Source organism: Ursus americanus, chromosome 13 (genome assembly GCF_024610735.1).
Source record: "Ursus americanus isolate L20-20 chromosome 13, mUrsAme1.1.p, whole genome shotgun sequence".
Classification (NCBI taxonomy): Eukaryota; Metazoa; Chordata; class Mammalia; order Carnivora; family Ursidae; genus Ursus; species Ursus americanus.
The window spans coordinates 19,748,381-19,774,676 of record NC_142139.1 but is presented as its reverse complement, the minus strand read 5'-3'; positions in this window follow the sequence as shown (position 1 = coordinate 19,774,676).

The window sequence follows — 26,296 nt, the reverse complement described above, 5'->3', positions numbered from 1 at the left end:
ATTTGTAACTATTTGTTTTTCACTGTTGTTTCCCTAGCACTGGCAGAGCGCCTGGCATATAGTAGGTACCCAATAAATAGTTGTTGCATCAGCAATTCATGTACTTTTGTTCATTATGACTCTTGTTTGTAAACTTATCCTATGTGGGTTTTTGATGGTCCGTATAATTGCTTTATGTTTCTTTCTGCCCTGGACTTACAAGGTTCAGGGCTTGAACATGGTAGCTCTTTGGCTTAAAATTCTTGGCCTGTGTAGTGGCGCATATCCATGGCACACACCCCTAACTTTGCATCTGTGCTGGGCTGTGGTCTGGTAGTTTACTTCTAATCCCTTTCGTACGAAAATGGCACAGATTTGGCTTCCAGGTTTATGCAGGTCTAGTCCATGACCTCTTAGTCTGTATTTGGCTCTACATTCATGGGCTACAAGACTAGATTTTCAATTGCTTTTACTTCTTCTGAGTTATCTTTTTCTGCTTCATGGGTATATACCTGTTCAAATTATAAATTGAACTTACAAGGTAAAATTACAAATTTTATTAATTTGTCTCCATATTTTAAACAAAAAGAAGCTGTTATCTATCATTTCTGTGTTTGGGGACTAGAAGAGATAATTTCCATATGCTTTATTCTCTACAGCTAGAAAAAATAAATATATGTATGTTTTTGCCTATAAAATCCAGAATTATTTATTAATCCCTTTAATTCAGCCCAAAGGAGAACAAATACTGTCCTAGGTGTCCAGTGGAATTATAGCACATAAATTTGTAATATCTGCATGAAGCACAGTCAGTCTGCTTAAACTTCAGGATTTGCTTTTATCTGTGTAGTACATAGGAGCAAAAACTATGACCTAAATATAATTCATGAAAATGAAGTAATAGAAGCCTGAACCATGAACACCATTATGCAGAACCTCTAGACTGTGGTCCTCAATGGGAGGAAGTCACCTGCATGTGGATTTGCTTAAGATGTAGCACAATCTGGTGGTAAACAGCACAATGTACATGCATTACTAAATAAAACTAGCCAACGTACAAAACAAAGACATTCTGTTTCTCATAATGGAATAATAACAGCTCTTCTTACAGAATAGCGATTTAACAAGATTGATACCACAAATTATACTACTCCATCAAATCCTTAAACTTCAGAAGGTCAAGTAAGATGGTCTGCTTTCACTTTCACCTTCTTAAACCCATATTCTCCCTGGTCCAGTTGTATATTTAGGGAGAGAATTTAAAATAGGTCAAAAGAAGACGTACATAATCACTTTCAACATGATTCAAGTATCTATAGGTATTCCACAAATGCCAAATAAGGCATCTGAGGAGAGTGGGCTTTCCTACAATGTGAATGCCCTAGACTTTAATCACGGTGTTATTTTTTCAGTCCTCATATGAGTTTCTTTTTACTATTTATCAGTGCCCACTCGCAAGTCTCTTTTCACATGTCTAATTGGAATCTGTCATTCTCTTAAATTTACCAAACTTCATCTAGTTTCCAAATAAATATTTGTGAAGTATTAACTTTTGTCTGAAACACTTTTAAGAACATTTAGAAAAAAATAACACTTTGTATTCTAGAGTCTCTCATAAACATATAATATTCATAAAATGCTCTCATCACCCTTAGCTATTTTCTTCAGTGATTTCCCATATGATTACTACATTAATACATGTGAATTTAAGTCATATGATATGTGTCTATTTTGTCCTTCTTTCATACTTGTAGATAATGATTTTGGGGTTGTGCCTTATACTATTAAAGCATCTGAATAAATAGTAAAAGTTAGTTCATCTGGATATTCAGCTCTGTAGTGGTTACACTTTATATGCTTATGCTTAGCTAATTTATGTTTTTGCATTTAACCTGTAGATTTGATGTTCTATAACTGCATAGTTAACATATGTTACCAAAGAGACCTTTTATCTATCTTCATGTATTATTTTGTTACTGTAAAATAACTTACTATACGAGTAATTCAGACAGTACAGAATTATGAAAAATAATAAAAGTATCACTTTGCTCTTCGAGTCCTACTTGTCTCAGGTAACCAATCCTAAGAATTTGGTAATATCCTCTGGAAATATTTAAATAGTACTTTTTCCATTCCTGTTATGGTTCTTAAAATTTGCCCCTATTTGATTTTATTGCATGTTAGTTTTCTTATATGATTTTGCTATTTCTTCATGGTCCTCTTTGGCAGCATAATCTAGTTTCAGCTTTTATATCTTTCCAATTGATATAAGAGTTTCTGGTATATTTTGCCAGATGTGGCATCTACCATTACGTAGTCAAAAATGATAGCACCATTGATTTTTCTTTTTATGTATAGCATTAGCTAAAATACTAGATGACGAACTACAGTGACTTCTACCATGAATGCTCTAGTATAAGTTATTGGAGGCACTCGCTTATAATACCTGCCACAAACAGGTAAATTATACTTTGATACTTTCTCCCTGAATAACATTTTAGCCTAAATGATCTTACCACAGTTCCAGTTGCACCAGAAAGGTATATTAAATTACTGTACTTTTCTCTTAGAGAAATCAATACCTATTACGTATAGGTTACACTTAAAAATAGGGGACTGTTTGAATTACTATGAATGTGTCTTGTTATCTTGTAAATGTATTTTTAAAAATTATTATTATAAGGAATCAATCTATGTCGGGCTTATAAATAGGAGAAACTTACAGCTGAGAACCTGAATGAACAACAGGAGAGTCAGCATTTCAACTTTTACATGTTTAACAAAGGATTATGGAATTGTCCCACAAGCATAAGCTAAATCATGAAAATTTACATTTTCCTTCTGTAGGACAGTTCCTTCTAACATTATCCTCTGAACAACAGCTCATTTTCTTGTGCCAGTATTCTATTCCCTGAACTGCAGCTTGGCAGCAGCCAGGTCTCAAATTTCAACCACATGTATTTCAAAAAATCAAAAGATCCTTATTTGGCACTTTAGTCACATATCTTTAAAAGCAGTGTTTGTGCGTCAGATTTAAAAATAATTGAAACCAGGGGGTTCAGAAAACCAAACTTTACTTCCAAGATGTTTCAACTTCAACTGATTCCAAAAACATTGAAAGCAACAGAATGGAAACGAGAATAGAAACTTCATGCAGACTGCAGCTTAATATACTGACAGAGCCAGCAGAAATGGGCTCAAAATGTGCACCCTACCCCGAAGCCAGGATGGGGATCCTTGTAATGCCTTGACCTTGTAATGCACAATAGCTTTCCTGAAAACAGTCCTATGGGTTCTGCATGTCTATGGGTAAGTATGTAGGCCCATGAGATCATTTTCTCTGAGACTGAATGAACTCATACCCAAAGATGGGAACATATGTAGCTGTTTTGTGTTGGTTATCCAATATTAAAAAATCACATTAAGACGTATATGCATATATATTTCATGGTCAAAATTAACTTTCCATTCCTCAGATTTGCCTTTTTTTTTTTTTTTTTTTTGGAGGGATTCTTGCTTCACGTTCTTGTCACAACCTTGAAAAGTCCTTTAAGGCTGTGCGCATGTCCTTGTGAGCAGCACGGTTTGGCGTTCTGTTTCAGTTTTGAGTATTTGTCACGTTGACCTAATCATGTGAAAACAAGCACTATATAATTGCCTTAAGATATGTTCTTTTGTATTTGTTGGCTTTAAGCTGAAAAGAGCCCAGATGCCTTTAAAGAAAAAGGATTTACCATAAAATGCAGATAAAAGAGATATAGAAGTTAGCAAAGGATTCCTTGTAGATTTATAGCACATGCTTCCCCATTTTGTGCAATAGGGTAGCAATAATCTCTTGGGTCTAAAAGAGAAATTACTATTCTCTCCCTGACGGGAAGCTAAGAAGGAACTTCAGTGTGACTGTAGAGGAAATAGGATAATAGAGATGTATATGAACAGTAAATAGAAAATTATTCCATTTTTATGTAAATGTGTTTAACTCTAATGTTACATATATAAACCTTCTTGTGTATAATTGAGGAGCATAAAATGAGTTATTTTAATCAGACAACCTTTTATTTTAGACCACACTGCTAATTTAATAATTTGGTGGTTTTCCCAGATTCCGTTCCTTCTGTGTTCCAAGCATTGTTCATATTGTGTGGATTCACCTTTACAGAGAACTCCTTTCATTATTTCCTGATCAGCAAAAAACCCTCACTAAATCACCATTTTCTTTTGTTCAATCAAGTCCAAGTACCTTAGCCTGGGAGTAAGTGTCCTTACAATTTTACAGTTGGCCTTCAGATACCTTCTAGTTTTAAAGTACATTATCCCCTCACCTCTTCCTTGGCCATCTTCATTTGTAGAGTGGAAAAATCTCACTTTTTTTTTTTTTTTTTTTAGCAGGGCATATTGCAAAGAGAACAGACTTCAGAGCTCAGTAAACCAAAACGAAATTTTAACTTCATCACTTATCTCTGAAATCTTGGAAAGCCCATTTAGTATTTATAAAGTATCTCTGTGCTACCTATCTCTAGGGTGATCGTACTTCCCAAGAAGAAAATCCAAAGGAAATGTTTTTGAAAACTAAAACGTGATCTAGCATTAATTTCCAAAGTATATCAGAGTACTAATTACATTTTATTTTCATAGTTTTATATTAGAAACTGGCTCTATGCTTATATGTTTGATGAATCCTAGCCACAGATTATAAGCTGCTGACTTGGTAAATTTACTTAATTTCTTTGTGACTCAGTTTTCTCATTTATAAAATGGGAATAATAATAATAGTACCCCCCTCAAATACTTCTTGTGGGAATTTTAATTGAGTTAGTTCTTATGAGAAGTTTAATCAAGAGTTAATATTTGAAAAAATGCCTAGAAGAGTACCTCCTGTGAAGGAAATGTTATAAATGGGTTTGCTGAATACATAAACACTGCATTAAACAAGGTTAAATAGGTTTCTTTATTTCAGAACTTATTAACAAACATGCACTGTTGTTTTCTAAGAGAGAATATAGTAGAGTTTTTCAAAATTATTTCCTAAAGAAAAATTTCTTTTGATGAGTACCTTGGAAAATGCTGAACTTTACCAATAATTATTTAATTTTTCTTAATAAATGTTTCATTTTTTCCCCACTGTCCAGCTTCCCACTACCTTGCCAAGGTAAGCCCTGTTTAATTTGCATAGCCCTGAAAATAATCTTTAATTTTAATTTAATTTAATTTTGGGGAGCAATTTGAGATTCAATTGAGATATAGCAGAATTGAGTAGAAAATATAGAGTTCCACACCACAGAGGTACATTTGTTATGATTGATGAACCTACAAGGACACATCATTATCATCCAATGTCCATCATTTACATGAGGGTTCACTCTTGGTTTTGTATATTCTGTGGATTTTTGGCAATGTATAATGACATATAACCACTCTGATAACATCATGTAGAATAGTTTCACTGCCCTAAAAATCTTCTGAGATCTGCCTATTTATCTCTCCATCCCTACTATGTCCTGCAACAATTGAACTTTTTACTGTTTCCATAATTGTGACCTTTCTACAATGTCACATGGTTAGAATTATACAGTGTGTAGCATTCTCAAATGGGCTTCTTTCACGTATGCAACATAGTGTATGTATTTAAGTTTTATTTCTTTTTAGGGTTTGATAGCTCATTTCTTTTTAGTACTGAGTATTATTCCATTCTCCGGATATACTGTAGTTTATTTTTTTTAAGTTTTTAAATCTCAGTTAATTAACATACAATGTATTATTAGTTTCAAGTGTATAATATAGTGATTCAACACTTCCATACAGCACCCGGTGCTCATGACACTCCTTAATCCCCATCCCCTATTTACCCATCCCCTCACCCACCTCCCCTCTGATAACCATCAGTTTGCTCTCCATAGTTAAGAGTCTGTTTCTTAATTTGTCCCTCTCCCTCTTATATCCCCCTTTGCTCATTTGTTTTGTTTCTTAAGTTCCATATATGAGTAAAATTATATGGTATTTGTCTTTCTATGACTGACTTATTTCACTTGGCATACTCTCTAGCTCCATCCATGTCCTTGCAAATGGCAAGATTTCATTCTTTTTTTGTGGCTGAATAATATTCCATTGTGTATATATACCACATCTTCTTTATTTGTTCATTAGTTAATGGACACTGGGATGTTTCTGTAATTTGGCTATTGTAAATAATGCTACTATAAACATAAGGGTATATGTATATCTTTGAATTAGTATTTTTGTATACTTTGGGTAAATACCTAGTAGTGCAATTGCTGGATTGTAGGGTAGTTCTATTTTAACTTTTTGAGGAGCCTGCATACTGTTTCCAAGAGTGGCTGTACCAATTTGCATTCCCACCAACCGTGCAAGAGGGTTCCCTTTTCTCCACATCTTCACCAACACCTTTTGGTTCTTCTGTTGTTGATTGTAGCCATTCTGACAGGTGTGAGGTAATATCTCACTGTGATTTTGATTTGTATTTCCCTGATTGGGGGGCGATAATGAACATCTTTTCATGTGTCTGTTCTCCATCTGCATGTCTTTGGAAAAATGTTTATTCATGTTTTCTGCCCATTTTTTAGTTATACTGTAATTTAATTATTCATTTGCCTACTGAAGGAAATCTTGATCGCTTCCAAGTTTTGGCAATTAAGAATAAGGCTGCTATAAACATCCATGTGCATCTGTTTTAATGTGGACATGTTTTCAGTTTATTTGGGTAAATACCAAGGAACATGATTGCTGGATCATATGGTAAGAGTATGTTTAGGTTTGCCCAACTGTCTTCCAAAGTGGATGTACCATTTTGGATTCCTACCAGGAATGAATGAGAGTTCCTGTTGCTCCACATCCTCTTCAACATTTGGTGCTGTCAGTGTTTTGGATTTTGGCCATTCTTTTTTTTTTTTTTTTTTTTTATAAAGATTTTAGTTATTTATTTGACAGAGATAGAGACAGCCAGCGAGAGAGGGAACACAAGCAGGGGGAGTGGGAGAGGAAGAAGCAGGCTCATAGCAGAGGAGCCTGATGTGGGGCTCGATCCCATAATGCCGGGATCACGCCCTGAGCCGAAGGCAAAAGCTTAACCGCTGTGCCACCCAGGCGCCCCAAGGATTTTGGCCATTCTAATAAGTATGTAGGGGTATCTCATTGTTGGTTTAATTTGTAATTTCTAATGACAAATGATGTTAAAGCTCTTTTCATATACTTAAACACCTTTTCATTTTCATTTTGATTTTCCATCTGTATATCTTCTTTGGTGCATTGTCTGTTCAAGTCCTTGGCCAATTTTTCAGTTGGGTTGTTGATTTTCTTATTGTTGAATTTTAAGAGTTTTTTGTATATTTTAGATAACACTTCTTTATCAGATACTTCTTTTGCAGACATTTTCTCCCAGTCTGTGTCCTGTGCTCTCATTCTCTTGACAATGTATTTCATAGAGCATAAGTTATTAATTTTAATGAATTCCAGCTTATCAATTATTTATTTCATTGATCATGACTTTTGTATTGTATCTAAAAATTCATTACCTTACACAAGGTTATTTAGCTTTTCTCCTATGTTATCTCGCAGGAGTTCTGTGATTTTGTATTTCACATTTAGTCCATTTGAGTTCATTTTTGTGAAGGGTATAAGGTCTGTGTCTAGAATCTTTTTTTTTCCCATGTAGATCACCATTTGTTCCAGCACCATGTGTTGTAAAGACTGTCTTGCTCCATTGTATTGCCTTTGTTCCTTTGTTAAAGACAGTTGACTGTATTTATGTAGGTCTATTTATGGGATCTGTATTCTGTCCCATTGATCTATTTGTCTGTTCTTTTGCCAATACTACACTGTCCTGATTACTTTAGCTTGATAGTAAGTCTTAAAGTTGAGTAATGTCATTCATCCAACTTCATCCTTTTTTAAATATTGATTTGGCTATTCTGGGTCTATTACTTCTCTCTATAAACTTAATAATTAGTTTGTTGATATTCACAAAATAGCTTGCTAATATTTTGATTTGAATTGCATTGAATCTATAGATCAAATTGCAAAGAATTGACATCTTGGCTATCAATAGTGAGTTTTCTGTCCATGAATATGGAATATTTCTCCATTTATAGAGTTCTTCTTTGATATCTTTCATCAGAGATATATAGTTTTCCTCATACACATCTTGTACATATTTTTTTAGATTTAAACTTCAGTGTTCATTTTCTCGTTGCTCATGTAAATGATAATATGCTTGTTTTTATGTGTATATGTATAGTTTCTTTTTTATTAATCTTTAAATTCCAATATACTTTACATGCAGTGTTATACTAGTTTCAGGTGTACAATATGGTGATTCAGCAATTCTAAAGTCAATGAATTGATAAACCTCTATCCAGAATTAAAAAGAAAAAAGAGAAAGGACTCAAGTGAAATCATGAATGTGGAGAAATAACAACCAACACCACAGAAATACAGTCATAAGAGAATATTATAAAAAACTATATGCCAACAAAGTGCACATCCCAGAATAAATAGATAAGTTACTAGAAACATATAAACTACCAAAATGAAACAGGAAGAAATAGAAAATTTGAACAGACCAATTACCAGCAAAAAAACCCAAAATTCTAGGACCACATGACTTCACAGGGGAATTCTACCAAACTTTTAAAGAAGAATTAATGCCTATTCTTCTCAAACTATTACAAAAAAGTAGAAAAGGAAGAAAAGCTTCAAAATTCATTTTATGAGGCCATTATTACACTGATATGAAGACCAGATAAAGATACCACTAAAAATAGAGAACTACAGATCAATATCCCTGATGAGCATAGATGCAAAATCCTGAACAAAATACTAGGATATTGAATTTAACAATACATTAAAGAAGTCATTCACCACAATCAAGTCGAATTATTCCTGGGTTGCAAGGTGGTTCAGACTTCACAAGTCAATCAGCATGATACTTCACATCAGTAAGAACTATATGGCCGTTTCAACAGATGCAGAAAAAGCATTTGACAAAGTACAACACACATTCATGATAAAAACCTTCAACCAAGTAGGTTTAGAGGGAACCTATCTCAACATAAGAAGGTCCATATATGAAAATCCACAGCTAATATCATCCACAATGGAGAAAAACTATGAGCTTTTCCCCTAAGGTCAGGAACAAGACAAGGATGTCTACTCTCAGCACTTTTATTCAATATAGTCCTAGAAGTCCTAGCCACAGCAAACAACCAACAAAAAGAAATGAAAGACATATAAATTGGTAAGGAAGAAGTAAAACTTTAACTATTTGCAGATGATATAATACTATACATAGGTAGAAAACCCAAAGGCCCCACCAAAAAAACTGCTAGAACTTATATAAGCAAATTCAGTAAAGTCTCAAGACACAAAATTGATGTATAGAAATCTTTTGCATTTCTCTACACCAATATTGAAGCAGAAGAAAGCGAAATTAAGAAAATAATCTCATTTATAATTGCACCAAAAATAATAAAATGCATAGGAATAAGCCTAACCGAAGAGGTGAAAGACCTGTACTCTGAAAACTATAAAAGAAATTGAAAATGACACAAAGAAATGGAGAGACATTCCATGTTCATGGATTGGAAGAGCAAATTAAAATGGCTGTACTATCCAAAGCAATCTACACATTTAATGCAATCCCTACCAAAATGCCAACAGCATTTTTCACAGAATTAGAACAAACAATTCTAAAATTTGTATGGAACCAAAATAGGCCCTGAATAGCCAAAACAATATTCATAAAGGGCGTTATCACAATTCTGGACTTCAAGTTACATTACAAAGCTATAGTAATCAAAACAGTATGGTAATGGCACAAAAATAGACATAGAGATCAATAGAACATAATAGAAAACCCAGGAATAAACCCATATTTATATGGTCAATTAATCTTTGTCAAAGCAGGAAAGAAGATCCAGTGGGAAAAGGATAGTCACTTTAGCAAATGGTATTGGGAAAACTGGACAACAACATGAAAAAGAAAGAAACTGGACCACTTTCTTACACCATACACAAAAATAAATAAAAAATGGATTAAAGACCTACATGTGAGACCTGAAAACATAAAAGTCATGGAAGAGAATACAGGCAGTAACCTCTTTGACATAGGCAATAGCAACTTTTTTTTCCAGATAGGTTTCTTAAGGCATGGGAAACAAAAGCAAAATAAACTATTGGTACTATATCAAAATAAAAATCTTCTGCACAGCAAAGGAAACAATCAACGAAACTAAAAGGCAACCTATGGAATGGAAGAAGATTTCTAAATGACATCTCCAATAAAGAGTTAGTATCCAAAATATATAAATAACTTATACATCTCAACACCCAAAAAACAAATAGTCCTGTTAAAAAATGGGCAGAAGATATGAACAGACATTTCTCCAAAGAAGACATCCATATGGCCAAAAGACACATGAAAAGATGCTCTTCATCACTCATCATCAAGGAAATGCAAATTAAAACTACAATGAGATATCACCTCACACCTATCAAAATGGCTACAATAAACACAAGAAACAACAGGTGTTGGTGAAGATGCCAAGAAAGGGAAACCCTCTTGCTTTATTGGTGGGAATGCAAACTGGTGCAGTCACTACTGAAAACATTATGGAGGTTCCTCAAAATGTTAAAAACAGTACTACCCTGTGATCCAGAAATTGCAGCAGTGGGTATTTACCCAATGAATTAAAAAAAAAAATACTAATTCAAAGAGATGCATGTGCCCCTATGCTCATATCAGTGTTATTTACAATTTCCAAAATATGGAAGCAGCCCAAGTGTCCATAGATTGATGAATAGATAAAGAAGAGGTTGTATATGTGTGTATATGTACACACACACACACACACACACACACACACACACTGGAATACTATTCAGCCACAAAAAAAGAATGAAATCTTGCCATTTACAATGACATGGATGGAGCTGGAGAGTATAATGCTAAGTGAAATAAGTCAGTCAGAGACAGATATCATGTAATTTCACTCGTATGTGGAATTTAAGAAGCAAAACAAATAAGCAAAGGGGGGAAAAAGAGGAAGAGAGACAAACCAAGAAACATACTTTTAACTATAAAGAACAAACTGATGGTTACCCGAAGGGAGGAGGGTGAGGGGATGGGTAAATAAGGGATGGGGATTAAAGAGTGTAATTGTCATGAGCACCGGGTAATGTATGGAAGTGTTGAATCACTGTATTGCACACCTGGAACTAATGTAACACTGTATTTTAAGTACCTGGAATGAAAAAAACTTAAAAAGAAAAGAGTACAAGAAGGACAATTCTGTATATTACTGTTGCTTATTCCTGCTCTTTTTTCATGTAGATTTGATTTTCTGACCTATGTAATTTTCCTTCTCACTGAAGAACTTATTTTAACATTTCTGCAAGGCAGGTCTGCTGTTAACAGAGTTCCTCAATTTTCATCCGTCTGAGAAAGTCTATTTCTCTTCAATTTGAAGGACAGTTTCACAGGGTGCTGGATTCTAGGTTGGTAGTTTTTCTTACCCTCTCTCCACATTTTAAATATTTCACTTCCTTTTCTTTTGCTTGCATAATTTCCAAGGACAAGGCAGATGTGATTTTTATCTTTGTTCCTCTGTAGGTAAGGTTTTTTTCCTTCTGGGTTCTTTCAAGATTTTTTTAATCTTTATTTATTTATTTATTTATTTATTTATTTATTTTGGTAGATTGAATATGATATCCTGGGAGTAGGTTTTTTTGTTTTGTTTTGTTTTTGCATTAATCCTGCTTGGTGTTTTATGAGTTTCCTAGATAGGTTGTTTGGTGTCTGATATTAATTTGGGGAGAAATTCTCAGTCATTATTGCTTTGAATATTTCTTCTGTACTTATCTCTTTTCTCCTTCTTGTATTCCCATTAAGCATATGTTGCCCCTTTTAGAGTTGTCCTACAGTTCTTAGATATTCTGGTTTTCTTGTTGTTGTTATTGTTTTACTATTTTTTAAATAGTTCTGGAAATTTCTTTTGTCATAGCCTTCAGCTCAGAGATCTTCCCTCAGCCATATCCAGTGTACTTACCTACCCATCGAAGATATTCTTCATTTCTGATATATATTTTTTAATCTCTTAACATTTCTTTTTGATTATTTCTTAAAATTTCCATTTCTCTGCTTTTGTTATCTGTCTGTTATTTCCTGTTGTCTACCCTGCCCGTTAAATCCCTTAGCATTTTAATCATGGTTTAAAAAAATGCGTGGTGATTGCAACATTTGTGCCATATCTATGATTCTGATATACGTTCATTCTCTTCAGACTGTATTTTTTACCTTTTAGTATGCTTTGTAATTTGGTGGACAGGTGGACATGATGTACTGGGTTGGAGGAATTGCCTTAAATAGGCCTTTAGTAATATGGTAATAAGGGGCTGGGAAAGAGAAAGCATTATAGTTTTATGATTGGTCTGAGTCTTTTCGTGAGGCAGTGACCTGGTCTGTGAAATTTACCAGTGTCTCTCAGTTTTTTTTTTTTTTTTTTTTTTTTTTTTTTGGTCTGCTTAGTTTGGACAGGATGATTAGAGTAGGCTGTAGTCGGTATTTCCCTTTCCCTGTGTGGATTAGATTCTGATAAAACCCTATTAGGTTAGTTTCTGGTAAAATAGAACAGAACGCTCTGGTGTATTTTAAAATGGTTAATTTTTTCCTTCCTCTGCCAGAAGAATAAGGGGATGTTTCTCTATTATTCACTGTGCAGCACTGGTAGAACTCCTGGAGGTGAAATTTACAAAGTGTGGGCGTTCCCTTATGACTGCATCTCCTTGGAGTTTTAACTTGCAGAATTCCCCACACGGAGCCTCTAGGAATTTGTCAATTACAGTTTTGGTTTTTCTACCTGTACTGTTTCCCAAGGAGGTTTCTGCTCTTAGGTTTCTGCTTCTGTAAGTTCTAATTCTCTGAATCTACCTATTTGTCCCTCCATTTTGGGGGGCATCATTTTGCCTTGTGATCTCACTCTCTGATGGATCTTAGAAGAGTTTTTTTCAGTTTCTTCAACTTTTGTTGTTAGCTTAGAATGGTAGCTTCTAAACTTACACAGCAGACTGGATACATAAGGTAGCAATATCTTTTTTTGTTGTTTAATTAAAAAAATTTTAAGAACGAGTGGCTTACAAATTTTAATGATGTATTACTGCTGAGAATAGGAGTGATATTTAATGCTATTAGTTGTATTTCTAAATAAGATGGTTTTTAATTTTAGACTGTATATAATATTTGAGATTGGGCTACTTTTCCAGGATAATGTTTTATTATTTCTAAATTACTTTTGGACATCTTTTGTCTTTCATTTCTCCTTTATTTCTTTTAGGTATTTTACCTTTATATTTTTCTGTATTTCCATTTCTTCTTGAAATATATTAGGAATATTTCTCTAATCTTGTTGTAATGAGATTAAACATAGATTTTAATTTAAATAATCTTGAAATCAGATCAAGTGATCAATTTTTTGGAAAGCTTTCATTGAGTGATTTCATTGGGGGAAAGAAATTTCAATTGTGAAATAATATAACATATTTTATAATATATATTAACCTCATTCATTATGTTTGTATACTGTGATTGGCACTACTCTTAAGTTTATTTTCTAACAACTGTTATCCTAGAGGAAAAAAAAACCCATGAAATATATTGGATGAGTTCAGCCTTTTTTTTTTTTTTTTTTGGTTATCTTTTGAAACATTCATAAATACCCTTTGCTTAAACTACTAAATAATCTGGCTATTGCAAACATTAGGACTGTCTGTAAGCCATGCACGTAGTTTTTCTTCCTGGTATCTTTATAGGCTTGTAACAGAATGAGCTTATGGAATTTACTCAATTTTGATAGCAAAATATGTTAGCCAATAAATAGAGCCTGGAAAATTCCTTATGTCATAAATGTTTTTATTGTGGTCTTTTATCATTTGATTTATCAAGTTAGGAGGAATCAGTCTAATAAACTAATGGAACTTAAAAGAATAATGCCATTTTTCTTTAAGAATAAACTGAACTTTGACATTGTATCTTTGTTGAAAAAAATGTGAATAGACCTACTTAAAATTTGACCTGGAAAGGACAGATTCTTTATAAATCTAAAAGTTGTACAGAATCAAATATTCAACAGAAGCCTGATCCAGAAAGAAAGAAAGAAAGAAAGAAAGAAAGAAAGAAAGAAAGAAAGAAAGAAAAAGGTTAGTTCATTATTCTTATTTTCATGGACATCTTGGATATCACATATACCTTTGACAAATATTTATTTCTATGTAACTATAACTAAAGACAAAACATGTTGTTGGCTATACCCTTCACCTATAGTTTTGTATTCATTCACGACTTCTCTTTAATATGAAGTCATTCATGACTTCTCTTTAAATACACACCTAATTGTTGAAGGGAAAATACAATATTAAATGATGCATAGCATACAAAAGATATCATTAAAATAGTATTTCCCAAGGGGAGGTAAATATATTACTGATAGACTATGAAAGTAATATTAGGGGCAGGCACATGAACAATCTTTTTAATTTATTTGTTAATTATTTTTATGTGAATTAGAAAAATATATTCAAATCTTATTTCAGGAGAGAGAGAAAGATATCTTTAAAAAGTAGACCATTAGAAGGGGCGCCTGGGTGGCTCAGTTGGTTAAGCGTCTGACTCCTGATCTTGGCTTAGGTTATGATCTCAGTGTCATGGGATTCAGCCTGGTGTTGGGCTCCACCCTCAGCTTGGAGTCTGCTTCTCTTCCTCTCCCTCTGCCTCTACCCCTGCCTGCCCCCAAGTACTCTCTTTCTCTCTCTAAAATAAATAATCTTTAAAAAAAAAAGTTGACCATTAGAAAGAGAACTGCTAAGTTATTGATGGTACAGATTGTGGGATGGTATGACAAAACAATAAAGATAAATGAAGTCTGGAAATTTTGGAAACAGTGCATTAAGAGTTAATATGAGCATTATAATAAGATTTCATTTTATATATGATTAATTTCAGTAGCCTATTTCCTAGTGTATTATATTATAATTTAATTCACAAAAGATGATTGGTACCTATTGGCTTAGGTCAGGTTCAGGTAAAACAAACTCATGGCTCTCATACAAGGAGGGGGAAAAAACCCCACTAAGTTTCATTTATTCACTAAAACAATTTTAGTGGAAGTGCTTTGCAACCTCAATCTGTTGTACACAAAAAAGGAATTAAGACACATACTATACTGAGGACCTCAGAGGGGAGGGGGGTGGGGGAATGGGATAGACAGGTGATGGGTAGTAAGGAGGGCACGTATTGCATGGTGCACTGGGTGTTATACACAACCAATGAATCATCGAGCCTTACATCGGAAACCAGGGATGTACTGTATGGTGACTAACATAATAAAAAAATCATTAAAAAGAAAAAAAAGAAGACACATACTATGATTTATAGAGCTTATGTAAGACTGAATGAACCCTTTAATTCTGGAGTGCTTGATCTCTCCTTTCTAGTTTCCCCTGAAATGAAACCATTTGCCTTAATGCTGATGAATCTCATCAGTATCTTCCCACCTTCACTGTATAACCTATACCCTAAAAATTGCCAAGCTTTGTAACGTAGACACAACCTTTATTAATAAGTTTGTGGTATACTTTTAGCAAAAGCAATTCTGAAAATGGATGGAGAAAAATATGTTTAGCGATAGAATATATTGGCTTTAATCATACACATTATTCACACAACAATCTTTTACAATTATACAATTTCTTCCATGCTTTCTAATATCCCTATTTGTTACAATAATAAATGTTTAATGGACTGATCATCAAAGTCTTTTTAATTTAATTTAATTTTTTAAAAATATCTTTTTTAAGGATTTTATTTGTCAGAGAGAGAGAGCGCACACAAGTGCGCAAGCAGGGGAAGTAGGAGGCAAAGGGAGAAGCAAACTCCCTGCTGAGAAAGGAGCCCAATATGGGCTCCATCCCAGGACCCCGGATGATGACCTGAGCCAAAGGCAGATGCTTAACCAACTGAGCCATCTAGGCGTCCCCAAGGTATTTTTTAAAAAGTTTATTGTCACCCATTAACATTTATTTAGATATTAACTTGTGATATAAGGAAATACTACATTTTATTGTGATAGAAACAACTCAAGTTTGAGTCTCAAGATTTTTTAGTCTTTGTAGAGAAATATAATCATACTTCAAAAGGAGTGGATAATTTAGGGGAAGCTCAGACTTGTAGTGCTTGAAGAGAAAGTTACAGAAAAGGTACTTGAATTAAGTTCAAACTTTTACTTTGTTCATTTTTCACCCTTTGTAAAATGTAATCTATGCCATTCTCCCACCAGAGGAGATGTGTTAAGCATCTCCTTGACTTCCCAGATGGCACTGGAATCTGTTTCCCAGTTTCTTTGGATTCTGTGTATTCCTTCATCATGTATTATTTGGCGAATATACTTATAAGGAAATTTAAAATCTACAAGAAAATAATTTTCTTAATGACAAATATATGAAATGATTTACTTCTCAACCTAAGGTAGTTTTTATTTCATAAACAACATCCATTTAAAAATGAAAGACATCTTAAGGATAATCTTTTACTAGTTTTCTGGGTGAGCAGTTTTTAAATCTTCAAGAATTTTTTTTTGGCCACTTCATAAAATATAACAACACACCTGTGTTTAACATCTGACTACATACATGTTATCTGGAGATAAAGAGGAGAAGAAAGGAGAAAAGGATTAATGGGAGAATTTCTCCTAGGGAAAGACTGTCTTGGTATAAAAATGGACATGTGTGGAACTATTTTGTCAGAAAAATGCAGATCTTTATAAACCTGGATGGAGAAAGAGAAGCTAAGTTGATTTGCAACAGAAAGAATAAGGTTAGTTGTAGATATGTCAAGGAAGATAAGAAGGTGAAGTTAAAGAGAGAGTTGCCCAATTTCTTAGCAGCTGAGGTGATATAATATTAAATTAATGATCTCACCTTATGATGTAAAATTCTATCCATTGCCTCTTGATTTGGCTTTGAGTTGGTGGTACTAAGGGAGGAGAAGGGGCAGGACTCCATCCAGGAGGATAATATGATATAGATAAGGAACATTGCTTCTCGATTGTAAAATGCAGAACATAATTTAAGAACTGAATTAAATAATGTCTGCTTCTTGTCTTTGTAACTCATACTAATTTGAGAATCTAATGATTATGTTTTTTTAGTATTTATCATTGCAACTTTAAATAATATACTACATCTCATTCCACTGACTGATCTGAACCTCGGTCCTCTTCTGTGTAGGGTAAGAAAACTTTTCCTTTATATTTTCTACCCTTTCTGTATCTTACCTCCTTTAATTATATTTTTATTTTTATAACACCTAAGATTTTTTCACATTGCCTTTCTCTTTTAAAGTTGTATTTTCTTGGATTCTTGTTTCTTTTTTTAAATAAATTTGATAAATATATATTTTAATTAAAAAAAAGATTTATTCATTTAGTTTAGACAGAGAGCAAGAGTGGGAGCACACACATAAACACAAAGGGGAGGGGAGAGGAAGAGAGTCCCTTGTTTGTGAGATCACCACAGGCGCTGACACCAAGAGTGGGTCACTCAACCGATTGCACCACCCAGGCACCCCTTAATTTTTTTTAACAAATTTTTTTTAACACTTTTTTTAAAGCCCAACATGGGGCTTGAACTCAATGATCCTGAGCTGAGATCAAGAGACAGAAACTTAACCGAATGAGCCACCCAGGTTCCCTGATAAATATATTTTTAAGTATCATTCAAGAAAAGTTAGGAGATAAACTTTTTTAGCCCTTGATTTATGTACATTTATTTATTCTGTCTTCCAGTTGATTATCAGTTTGTTGGGTATAGAACTCTAGGTTCAAATCATTTTCCTTTCAAAAATGAAATTTTTGCTTGATTATCTTTTAGCAGTTTTCTGGTGAGAAAACTGATGGCTGATATAATAGAATGCTATATTTAAGTTATTAAACTAATGCATCTCTACTCTGGATAATCCCTGTTCCTTTTTTCCCTATAGCTCAATACTCAATGGCATCCAATTCAATGGGAGGGCAATTTAGTTTGGAAAATAGTGATCTTCGTCCGGTTTGTGGTCTCAAATTATACTTTCTCAATGGATGATAAAACGCTTATTTTGAAAGCCTTACCTTGCTGGAAAAAAAAAAAAAAAAGAAGGCTTTCTAAACTCCAAGTTTTTATTTATATAACCAGAGCAAGGTTTTTTATTTTAGAGCTTAGAGTTTAAGGATAAACTACAGTGAAAAAAATAGTGTATTTTAAGGTAATACCTCTTCGATTGGAAGTGTAAATTTATTTGAGTTTTAGAAGCCTGAGTAAAGAGTAAAAAGAAAATAAGAGAGAGAAGGGGGGAGGAGGAGAGAAATAGCCCTGGTAACATGTTTGTGCATCCAATTTTTGTATATTGAATTTTATGAATATTTTCTGCAACATAGCATGGGACCAACAGAGTAGTCTCAGTAATAAAGGTGTCCCGATAGAAGGACCTGAGATATCACTCCAGGTTGTTTAGGGCCTGTGTGTGGTTGGTTGGGTATAACGCAGTTTTGGTGTACTTTGCAGGGACAGGTAAAGAAGTGTTGAGAGAATCCAGTTGTTTTTGAAGAAGGCTGAAGGACTAACAAGGGGTTGCAGAGTATCAGTACAGCAGAGACCATGAACTTAAATAGGAGCACCAGGATAGGACTCCTAATGACTGACCAATCAAGCTTTATCTCTACACTTACCAACAGGAAGGCTCATGGCCTAGGGCAAGGAACATCTCAGTAGAGGTCAAAGCATCCAGAATACAGAATATGGACCACCCCCTTATACCTAAGAACCCTGCAGAAACTCAGGTGCCAATAAGAGAATACTCAGCTCAAGTTGGCTTAAAAAAATGAAGGAACTTATTTGTATGACTTGAAGTCTCCAGGTAGGGTGGGCTTCAGGGTGGTTTCTGGTCTCTTTTACCATGATGCTCCTGGTTCTATTCTCTGTGCATTGACTTAATTCCCAGGCTAGTATCTAGATGGCTAGAGACCCTCTGGGCCTTCTGTCCATGTTGGCTAATGGCCAGAGAAAGAGAGCAGCCACCTTTTTCCTCTTTCTTTCCTGATAACAAGGCTACTTTTCATAAGGAACCTCTGGAGAATTTCTGCCTGAATTTTTTGTGTCTAAATTTTTATATGTTCCTATTTGATACTGTCCTTGAACCAGTGGTTTACCATAAGCTGACAGGGAATGATACTGAGTTTCTCATATTGTCTTGGATTAATCCATTCAAGGCTGCTCCACAATGGGAAAGGGTTATTGATTTGAGAGCCACAGCTGATTCCAGTACCTGATAATATATTGGAAAGAAGATGGGTGAGTGGAAAGAACCTTTGGAGACTGAGACAGAGCCTGACAGGTTATTTGTAACTGAAATGATGAAATGTTGTCCAGAAGTGACTCACTTAGAGCAGTTTGAACTTTAAGTGCATGTTAGGTTTTCATATTTCCAAGCCTTTCATCCAGTGTACATTAGTGGGAATCCAAAGTTCCTCTTTATTTTTCCTCCTACATTTGAGTTGTACTATGCAAATTTTGACTTGCTAACTCTAGTTTTATTTTTGTTTGTTCCCTTGTATGTATCATGTTTTCTTTCTCTGGAAACTCTTAGGACTTTCCTTTTTCCTTAGAATTCTAAAATTTCAAAAGGTTGTATCTAGGTCTAGATATTTCATTAATTTAGCACATGGTACTCAGTGAGTAGTAATCTCATCTCAGATACAGCCCCTCACAGCATATCCTGGGACACAGTTTTCCTTCTCTTTATGTAATTATTTGCTTGCTTTCTTCTAGGAATATAGTGAGATCTCATATTTACTTGACGAATCTCCTTCACTTTTTCCTGTCTGACTTTTTGCAGTTGTATATACTATCTGTCTGTGGAACCTTGAGATGCTCACCAGTATAGTAAGTGCAACAGGTGTTTATTGTTCTTCATTCTTCTGCCAGACCTTATTCCATATACAAGGGACTGAACTAAATTATGTGTTTACTTCTAAAATACATCTTAGCCTCACAAAGCTAACAATGGGTGGGGAGGGTGGTGGATGGTGAGGTCAGGGAACAGTTTGTTTAAACAAAAAAAAATACTAGAAGGAATAACAAGTGATCTGAAAGAAGAAATACAAAATGCTTCAAAGTTACCCAACATGGGCAGGGGAGTTCTGTTTAGAACACAAGCCATTTGAATTAAGAAAGGAAAGATGACTAAGAGCTAGGTTCAAATGGGATTCGGTGGCAAAGGGGGTGAACTACAATGCTGCCAACAGCAGCAGAGGTTAGTTTACTGCATTTGGGTAGAGGTAGAGAAAAAATTGTTGGCAGGACTGTGAGTGCATACGACTAGAGAGGCAAAGGGCCCTGCTGATGCAGTCATTCTTGTTAAAGGTTCTGACTGTCATTCCAAGAGTAGTAGAAAGCTTCTAAAAGTTTATAATCTGTGGAGAAACTAGAAGCACTTTAGAAAACTCACACTGCTGATATCATGAAGAATGAGTTGAAGGGAAAAGAGCCTGGCTGTAGAAAGGTCAGTTAGGGAAACTTCAGGAGGTTCATGTGGGAGCTCTGGTCTAGGATCTTGACAGTGGTAATGAAGCCAAGTACAAGGATTTAGAAGGTATTTAGGGTCAGATTCAATGGATCTTAGTGATTTTGGGGGTATGAGAAATGACGAGGAGGAAGGACTTAAAGATGATCCCCACTCAGTCTGTGCCATCTGAGTCTAGAGTGAAACCTGGAATGGGGCAGGTGTGCAGGAAAGTGCGATTGCTGGTGATTTTTTTCAGTGTGGGACATGTTGAACCCAGCTGAACCAAGAGTCAGCAGTAAAGAGAAAGAAAAGCTGATAAAAATTACTGAGGTGTGGGGATCAGTTCCAGTGGCATTGGTGTTAGATTCTTACCTGGGTTGCTCTTCATGTGGAGAGTTGAAACATTTTATTTATTTATTTATTTATTTATTTATTTATTTATTTATTTATTTATTTATTTATTTATATCAAGGATCAAAAACTATCTGGGAAACTCTAAATCCATAATGTGAATAAGTGCTCTATATAAAGTAGAGAAACAGACTGTTTTAATACACATAAACAAAAATTAATGAATTAATAAGAAACATTGTTAGTTTGAATTCAAGAAATATAAAGGACGATAAAGAGGTAGATGGATAGTAGGGCAAAGTTTCTAAAAAGGCACATTAGAGGCTCAGTTTCTTTGAGGTTTTCTTAAATTGTTCCCAGGGAAGTGTGGACCATTTATTTCTTTATATCTAGATCTAGATCTGTCTATTTATTTATCTGAAACATAGAATGACGAAATTTTCTTAAGGTAATTGGGAGAATTGGAGAACCTAAGGGAAAAAATTAAGGAGTAAAAGAGGACAATAAAGCTAAGCTTTCATAATGTGCAAACCATGTACCAGATCCTGTTCTAGGAGTTTCCCACATGTGAAATGCACTAATCCTCATACAGTAAGATAAGTGCTGTTATGATCGCATTTCACTAAGGAGTACACTGAGGCATAAAGCAATTAAAAAACATTCTCACTTTCACACATTTAAGAATTTGTAGTGTTAGGATTTCAACCATGGAAGGTTGGCTCTGGAGCCCACCCACTGATTCCTCACATTAAATAGACTTCATGTAAATAATAGATATCCATATATGATATAGTCATAAATGGAATATATGCAACTAGACAATATATCCCAGGTCTATATACATAACCACTGGGTAGTCAAGTTCTTGACTGAATGTGCAGGTGCTTTCATTAACACACCGCAAAAAGCAATTTAATATATATGGCTTTGTCTATGTTGTAAGTATATATACCTAAGGTAGCACACAATAAGTTGTGAATAATGATAGAACGGGAAGCCCACTACACTTCTGTGTACACATTGCATTTCTCTGATGAAGAAAGAGGGGAAAATAATTTAATGATTGGTTAGAGAATTTGCAGGACAGGCCAAGAAAGTGACATAATTGTGTCGTGAGAGTCCCTAGATATAGCAAGGTTAGAATTAGAGTGACTTTAGAGCGACAGAAGAAGTAAGAGAAGTTTTGAAAATTTTTTTTTTGTATGTTTAGGATTTTCACATGTGAGTTGCTCATAATATGGGCATTGCTGAGCACAGCTATGCCTGTTTTTGTTTTAATCCCTTTAACATGATTTAATGTGAATACAATCAAAATTTGTCTAAATAAATATACATAGTCCGATTTTGAATTTTTTAACAACTACAGAAAATTTCAGTTGAAAATATTCATGTGCATATTTTTAAGAGAAATGTAAGGTCATTTAATGCTGCCTGTGGCAATTTTGAAAGTATGAAGATAAATAAGGATTTAATTTTCTCACTTGAATATTTTCCTAATTTGATGAACATGATGAAAAAATAGAAATGACAGCCATTTAAATGATCTTCCAGAGAAGCTTAAAGGGGGCCTCACAATCTCATGTTTTCTTAAAGGCAGTTCTGTGTGTGTGTGCCCAGGTATACATACATTTTGTAGTTAAAGTTAAAGCTTTAGAATATTGTGTTAGATCCAGTCATCCCATAGCTGTGAAGAAAAGGATAAACCAACTCAGGGGCTCCTGGGAATATTTAAGTAGGGCATAATTCATAGCCTCTGGGAGACAAAATCTATTTATGTAAAAGTATAAGAAGAGACGAGTCATGAGCATAAAAATATCACAAGTGGAAAAAAAAATTCTAGACTCTAGTAGGGGCAGAGGATTGACCTAAAAGAATTGGGTGTACTCAAGTATCCCTTATGTTTCTAATAGACTTTTGTTTTTTGGTTTTGACTTCAGATCAGTGACAGGAAATAAAAAAGGTTGAAACAAAATACCACATCACCCACATGTGACTCACAGCAAATAGCAAACAGGACAGACATTTGTCAGAGCTAAACAACTCCCTGATACTTGTCATTTAGGTAATAAACTGTTACCAGTTGAGGGGTTTTCTAAAATGACAGTATTAACATTAATTTTAATGATTATAACCAGTTCATAGTTACCATAGGTATTCAGAAGCATTTATATTATTATTTTGGGTGGTACTGTGAAGTCACAATCTCCTACCCAGAAAATTTATGTATGTATGAATGGATATACACAATTGTTTTGGGAGACGACATATTAACACAATTTATTCTCATGCCATTTGTTTAGTTGCTAGTGTCTATGTGCAGCTGGATAGCTAATTCCTGGTTTACATAAATAGTAGAACCACGGGACAGAATAGTCACATGCCAACTGAATTGTTCATGTGCTTTCTTAAATGCACCACAAAAATCAAGTTGACTAAACAACTTTTCATGTAGTTACTTAGTGTGGTAATAGAGGCCCTATTAGGTCAAATTATATTTAAATTTATTGTCTAGAATTATTTTTCAATTTTGAGTTGCTTGAAGTAGCATAGGAACCTACTCAATGTATTCACACCTGAAGGCTTGCTCTGACAATCTGATTTAAAAGACTCACTCAGGAGACGTTTTATTTCATTTTTTATTAAACTTTCTATTTCCAAATTTTATCCATTCATCATTTTTTGAAAACTTGGGGATACAAATCATAAAACACAGTTGCTACTTTTAGTATTCTTGCAGTCAAGTGAAATAGTAAAGTAGTGAAGCTATTTTCACATAGTATATCTTGAGCCATGGTTTTCTTTTAAACTAGGAAGTTATTTCCTTACTGCATATGAATAGTCTTTTCCTGCCACTGAGTCATAAAAATTAATTCTAAAATCTTGCACTTGTTAAAATAAATGTGCATTGGTGTCTTTTGGACACACATACAAAAACTGGTCAACTCAAACAAATAAATTGGTAATAAACAACTAAAAAACAGGATTAGGTGAAAGGTGCCTCAGGTGCTCACATACTCAAAGGGATGACTGGAAATTGAAACTCTTGGAACAGCGTCAGGCAGCTTGGGGGACTCAGCAGCAGGATTCTAGTGGAGCTTCTCTCTCCATCTACAGTCTGAAAACTGTAGACCGCATGGCAAATACCCAACACCAAGCACTATTGCCTGTTTTGTGCAGCCTGCAAGCTAAGAAAGGTGTGTTTCATTTTGTTTTGTATTTTTGAATGGTTGAAAAAATAAAAAGAATACTATTTTGTGGCACATAAAAACTATGTAAAATATGTTTCAGTGTCCACAAATAAAGTATTATTGAAACACAGTCCCACCCATTTATTCATGTATTGTCTATGGCTGCTTTCACTCTACAAAGATAGAATTGTAGTGAAAGAGACCTTGTTTCCTGCAAAACTGAAAATACTTACTATCTGGGCCTTTACAAGACAATTTTGATGACCCGTGAACTAGAGAACTGACTTAACACTAGTTTCTAATAACCCTCAGTGGTAGTGTCTCCACTCATTTCAAATAGCTAGAAGAAAGAGTCTGATAAACTCAACTAAACTTGGATCAAGTTTCCATCCTATGACCTGGGATCACAGGTTGGGGAGATTGGTTTATAATTGGACTAGCCTTGTTTTTTTGTTTCTAAAGGAATGAAATCTGCTACGGACTGAAGGGCGGACCAGTGAGGAAAACCTCTGGGCAAACAAAAGCAATGATCATTTCAACACAAATCAAATTATCATTTCAATCTTTTCTCTAATTCCTTCATTAATGCAGCTTATATTTCAGTAAACAATATACACTTACTACGTATCTATTTTTTTATGTTCCTTTCATTGACTCAGGCACCAGATAGACATATGAAACCGTTACTACCTTTGAGGATCTCCAGTTATTCAAAAGGTGAAATAAAAGACTATATTTTAGATATTGTAGAATAGATATAAGCCAAATGGAAGAGGAGAAACGAGAAAGAAAGAAACAGCCTAATTTGCCTTAGAACTTTAGGAATATTATAAAGAACACATGAATTTTGAACTGCATCTTTAAGGATGATGTTCCAATTATTTATTTCTATAGAACAATCCTAAAACTTACTGGCTTAAAACAACAATCATTTATTTTACTCATTAATCTGTATTTTGTGCAGTGCTAGGCGAATGAAATGAATAATGTTTGCTCTATTGGGACAGCTTAAATAGTGACTAGAAAACCTTTCAAGGTGACTCTCACTGTCTGGCTAGTTGGTGCTGGCTCTTAACTGAGAGGTGTTTGGATCTTCTACAAATAAGCCTCTCTACAGGCTGCTTGGGATTCCTCACAGCATGGTAGCTAGGTTCTAAGAGGTAAGGAAGGTCTCAAGCAAACAAGGTGAAGATAGGTTTCATTTTTTTCTCAACTAGCCTTGGATTTCACGTTGTGTCACCTGTGCCATACTCTATTGGCTGAGCCAATCACAAAGTCCCGCACTGAGGTTCAAGAGGAGTCATAGACATAGACAAGAGTCTCTAGAGAGGTACTACAAAAACAGATTAAGAAACAATTGTGATGACATCCTATATCATACCATGCCAAAGAATTTGGATTCTATCTTGGTTGTTTGTTTTATAGCATTTAATAGTTGGAACATAATAATCCTTAAAGATGCAGGTAAAAATTCACCTGTTCTTTATAACATCCCTGGAGTTGTGAAGGTAAATTTAGTTGTTATTTCCTTTGTCTTTATTCCTCTAACACTTTGTTTATATCTCTTTTGAAATACTTATCACATAGTATTTGATTTCTTCTTTTGAATAACTGTCTTCAAGCAACTGTAATAGCAAACCTACAGAAGTATTTGAATAGTAGGGCTGTATTATCAGTTTTGTTTTATAAGCAATAACTCCCTTTTTTTGCTTAGTTATATCCATGTAGTTAGGAGTATAAACATGAATATAAATATAACCATATTTTATAACATGAATGTTTATTAATATGCTGTACTTACACCACTTTAACTTCACTTTATTATTATTTTTTCAAGTTATCACAGGCCGAATGTATGGGCAACTTGGAATTTTTCTGTGATCAAATGGAAATATTTCTTGCTAAATACATGAACCACAAATCACAAATCTGAAGTGTCAAATTTTGCAAGTTAAGCATGTGGCTGTTTATCGCCAGCGTTGGTCTAAGAGTTTTCAGTTTTCAGAAAGACCCCTGCTCCTTGTATATCCTTCTATTTTGCCAGATTCATTAATACAGCCTTAGCACTTGATCATAATTTTGAAATCCATGCTTTTTGTTTAAACTTAAATTTTTTTAAACTTCTTTTTTGATAACTTTTCTTATGCCATATAGCTTGAAACTAAAATTTGAATGT